Source organism: Daktulosphaira vitifoliae, unplaced genomic scaffold (genome assembly GCF_025091365.1).
Source record: "Daktulosphaira vitifoliae isolate Bord-2020 unplaced genomic scaffold, ASM2509136v1 Scaffold_327, whole genome shotgun sequence".
NCBI lineage: Eukaryota > Metazoa > Arthropoda > Insecta > Hemiptera > Phylloxeridae > Daktulosphaira > Daktulosphaira vitifoliae.
Window position 1 is genome coordinate 1 of NW_026099892.1, and position 5,549 is coordinate 5,549.

The 5,549-nt window shown below is 27.0% G+C and overlaps 1 long non-coding RNA gene across 1 annotated transcript; it reads left to right on the plus strand.

Annotated features, from left to right (window-relative positions):
* The first annotated feature begins 7 nt into the window (after positions 1-7).
* LOC126909390 (uncharacterized) lies at positions 8-3,669 on the plus strand. The gene is made up of 3 exons (XR_007705030.1): positions 8-69; positions 159-1,081; positions 1,146-3,669. It is a non-coding gene; the product is annotated as an uncharacterized LOC126909390 (long non-coding RNA).
* The last annotated feature ends 1,880 nt before the right edge of the window (positions 3,670-5,549 follow it).

Sequence of the window (5,549 nt, forward strand, 5' to 3'; positions counted from 1 at the left end):
ATACAGAATTGGCATGATAAATGGAGGATTTTAAATTTAGGTCCGCGTACTGGTCAAGGGGTTCATATGGTAAAATATGAAAAACATATGAAATAATTACTTTTATAATATTTATATTACATTTAATAGATTCTTTTTAATTATTATACAATGTTTAGTGTGGAGAGATCATATAAATAGAGGCCACCACACTAATAACTTTAGTGAAGTTTCAGTGAGAATTTTTTAGGAAAATGTATTAAGTAGAGTTAAAGCATACAATGTTATTTCAATTATTGATTTTTGTTGTACCAATTTGGAACATTATTATAGAAAAAAATTTCTCGAGTTTTCTAATGATAGAAATGCAACTGCTTGTAAATTTTTTGAAAAAATTACAAAATTAACTGATTATGTGACCCAAGAAGATATTAAAGTGGATAATGAAGAATACTATGTACCAAGCCAAAAAAATAAACAGTTGATGTATTGTGTTATGCCATCTATAGATATTTGTTCGTGTACAGCTAGAATGTATGGAAAGTTTTGTAAACATCAAGGTATTGTATACAAGTTTTTTAATAAAGTTGGAGTTAATTTCCCTCCTGTTACAATAGAGGATAAACATTCAATTGCACCATTAGCATTAAGTAATAAAACACCAAATAAATCATTTTATGAAGATCTTTTACCATCAGAGGTTATTCATAAAAATGCATTGACAGTTGAAGAAGTTAAATTAAAACCAGTAAATGTAATAGAAAATACAGAAAACAATATTAATGAAAATAGCATCTTTGGCAATATGGTTGAAGAAAAAAGTACTATTTCAGAAAATACTTGTTTGCCAATAATAGAAGAAATCAATCAAATTTTGTTGAATAATAATACTAAGTATGGAGGATCAATCAAAATTTACTGAAATTTAAAAATAGATTTAAAAAAATAAAATCAGAAGGGCAGTTTAACACATTTTTAGCCAATGCTGGAGGAACCTCTTTACCTTAAAGACTAATAGATAGTGCAACAATATGAGTTAAGCCAACCACTATTTCTAGGAGGAAACCAAGCATAACAAAAGGAAGCAAACGTCTTTTGGCAGGTGAGTATAATTTATAAATACCATTTGTCAATTAAACAAACACGTTACTTTTATTTTTAAGTAGACCAGCAATTTCAGAAAACAATCGCCCTAAGAAACCAAGAAATATACTTCAAAACATAACTATCTGTACGCCTAATGCAAAATCGCACTAATTTATTTCTGTTATTACATTTTTTAAATAATATATTTATAAATAATTTATAAAATTAGTGTTTTCTAGATATTAATAATAATAGTTTACTGATATCAACTGTTATCATAAATAATGAGTAGCCAATCAGAGAGGCAAATTTATTGCTGGGTTACATTTCGTGTGCAGAATGTTAATATGCCGCCCGATAAAAGCTATATTTGCTTCACCAGCTGAAGCGTTTGATATCTTAAAATCTAAGAAAAAATTGTTATCATTACAACCGCCTTCTATTATTCGAATCAATTCGGACCGTACGCTGCATCAAAGGAGTTATATGAAAAAACTCCACTGTGAATTGGAGACTCGTAAAAATAATGGCGAATCTGATCTAATTATTAAATATGTGAAAGGAACACCGAAAATTGTTATAAAAAATAACCGTTCAGTAAATCTCCGAAATGATAATTTTTTATAATTAATATTTTTTTTCAAAATGTTCGTGGTCTATTAACAAAGATAAATTTTTTACGAAATGCCTTATTAAATGTGAATTATGATATAGTTTGTTTAAATGAAACATGGTTAAATTATAATATTTTTGATGCGGAACTTGGTTTTAATAATTATAATTTATATAGAGATGATCGTAATTTGTCGTACGGTAAACTGCGTGGTGGTGGTGTGTTAATTGCAATAAATAAAAAAATGTGTAGTGAATTATTAAATGTTCCTCTTGTAACTGGAATCGAACAATTATTTCTAAAATTCACTGTAAATAAAATAAAAATAGTTTTAGGTTGTGTATATATTCCACCTGATGCAACTATTGAAATGTATTCTAAATAATGTGATGATATAGAGTATATATTTTAACTATCCTGATTACCATTTTATTATTACTGGTGATTTTAATTTAAATAGCTACGATTGGTCTATCGAATCAAGTATTCAAGGTAATGTCTCTGGAGATATACTATATAATTCTTTTGTAAATCTTTTAAATTTAAAACAATGTAATTACATTAAAAACTCTTTAGGTCATACTCTTGATTGTATATTTCTTAGTTCTGATGTAGAACTTACTTCTATTGTTCATTCATCTGAATCCCTTGTTCCAATAATTGATAATTTTCATCCTCTTTTAAAGTTAAATATAAAATTTACTGATCCCTTTTTACAAAATTCTTATAAACTTCCACTAGTGTATAATTTCAAAAATTGTGATTTCAATAAAATTTCTCTTTTTCTATCAAACATCGATTTTGAACTTAATCTAGACAATACTTTAACTTTTGAGGCTCAAATAAATAAATTTTATGAAATAATTTATCATACATTCTCTTTATTTATTCCCAAAACAAAAATGTTTAATAATTTTTCACCTGTTTGGCCAAATGCTGAGCTTAGAAAACTCATTATTGATAAGAAATGTGCTCATAAAAAATTTAAACTTAGTCATTCTCATCAAGATTATCTTATTCTCTCTAATCTCCGCAATAAATGCAAAAAATTAATATATCTCTCCCATACACAATTTATCACAAATTTAGAATCCAAACAAATATTAAACCTTTTTGGAAATATATTAACTCACTGAAAAAAACTAATAATGTAGTACCAGATTGCGTTAAATATCAAAATCATTCATCTTCAAACATCTATGAACACAGGTCAATTATTTGCCAACTACTTTTCCAGTGTTTATGATACTGACTCAAGAATCTTTAATGAAGAGTCCCAAGAAAATTTAAATACGTCTTTAATGAATAATATAAATGTTAATTTAAGCTCCATGTCTATTGATCAAAATGAAATTCAAGAGTTATTAAATAATTTAGATATGAATGCGAGTACGGGACCTGATGGTGTACCTTCTTTATTTCTAAAATTGTGTAGTTTTGTATTAATTAAGCCACTTCCTTTAATTTTTAATAGATCTTTACATTTAGATTATTTTCCCAATATATGGCAAAAATCTTTTATCACACTAGTACACAAATCAGGAGATAAGCATAATGTTTCAAATTATAGACCAATTTCTAAATTATCACATATACCTAAACTATTTGAAGCGATTATAATAAATAAATTAACTAAACTAATGTCGCCATATATCTGTAAAAATTAACATGGCTTTAGATCTAAAATGTCAATCTCAACCAAATTTTTCAGTCAAAGATACTTGATTCTCTTAATGATTATGTCCAATTAGACTCAATATACACCGATTTCCAGAAAGCTTTTGATAAAGTAAATCATAGCCTACTTTTAAATAGATTAGTTTCTTTCGGAATCCACGGTAATTTTTTGGGTTGGATAAAATCCTATATTAGTTCACGTACTCAAGCAGTAAAATTATCCTTTCATGTATCAAATAATTTTTTAGTTAATTCTGGAGTGCCTCAAGGTTCACATCTGAGCCCTCTTCTATTTACATTATTTATAAATGATCTCCCTGCAATATTTTATAACTCAGTTGAAGTTANGGTTCACATCTGAGCCCTCTTCTATTTACATTATTTATAAATGATCTCCCTGCAATATTTGATAGCTCAGTTGAAGATATTTTATTTGCTGATGATGCTAAGATATTCTCAAAAATTAGATCTCTAGACGATACATTAAAATTACAATCGAGCTTAGATAATTTTGTAAATTGGACCCATCAAAATCGCCTACCTTTAAATATAAGTAAATGTAATGTTATTACTTTTTCTAGAATAGATAATGAAATCAAGTGTAATTATAAAATAGATAACTGTATTATAACGAGTGTCACTTCTGTTAGAGACCTAGGAATTGTTATTGAAAGTAAAATGTCTTTTTCAATTCATATTAATACCATTATTAAAAAAGCCTTTAAAATGTTAGGGTTTTTAAATAGAAATACGAATAATCTTAAAAACTTTAATACATTCAAAACATTATTCTTTTCTCTAGTCAGACCTCACCTTGAGTTTGGTTCTATAGTCTGGTCTCCAAGTTATTCGTCATATAAAACGGTAATTGAAAATGTTCAGTATAAATTTTTAAAATTTTTGTGTTATAAATTGAATAAACCTATAATAACTAATTTGCATAACTCGGTTTTTGGATTTACTAGTTGTGAACAAAAAAGAAATGTAGCGGATATTATGTTCATATTTGATTTACTAAACAATCTTATTGATTCCCCGTAATTGTTATCTATGATTGGTTTTATAACACCAAATCATTGTTTAAGAAAATCGAATTTGTTTCATATACCATTTTATAAAAATAACTACAGTTCCACATCTTTTTTTCCTAGAGCCCTCTCATTATGTAACGTTATAGCTGATCACATAGATTTCTTTTTTAAGTCACGAGATTTTTTCAAACAAAATGTATATATAGGTTTAAATCTAGTACTAAATTAAATATTGTGCTCTTATTATAAGATAAATGTATTATTAGATTAAATTTTTGAAAATTGTTGTATTTCGTTTGCAAAATTCATAATATTATATGATATTAAGCTAATTATTTGTTTTTAATTGATTTATGTCTTACACTATTTAATTATTAATTATTGATAACACATTTTATTGTATTCATAATTTATTCTATATTATTATTATTATCATTATTACCTATATGTTGTTGACTCATAATTGTCATGTAAACTTTATACTTATTGTATTATAAATATTACTAAAGGGTACCTACCCGTTAAAATATATATAAATATACGCGTTGTAAGACATATTTGAAAAAGTGAACGAATTAATACCGTCTCACATTCCATAACTGTTACTACGATTCTTAATGAAATTAATTATAAAAATGTATTACGTCGGCCTCATTATGTTGCTAGGTGACATTGACCTTAAAGGGAAAAGCAAGATCATCGAAGACAATTGTAGCGATTACTGTTAACTATTATGATTATTACTTCCTACAGACGGTACGGCGTTCCGGTTGAGCACCCTGTGCACAGTACTGCTACTAACAAACTGTAGCCAATCAAATGTCCATCAGGCTGAAGGAGACGTCGAATCGAAAACAATTAATTAACGTGTACATACTTGTGTAAACTGACACCGTCGCTTCGATGCAAATCTTTAGATAGTGTTTAATTTTAAAAAAATGGTGGATTATTCCAAAAGCTACATAATCTGCTAGATCCTTATTAATATCCTGATTAAGATAAAGTATGTCGAATGAAAAAGGGATTATTAAAAAATATTATAAAGTTAAAAATGTAAAAAATGAAATCGAGAATTTACACACAATAATAGCATTCGGTAAACATTTTACCGTGAAGACAAAGTGAAGTCTGAAATTNAATAGCATTTGGTAGCCATTTTCACC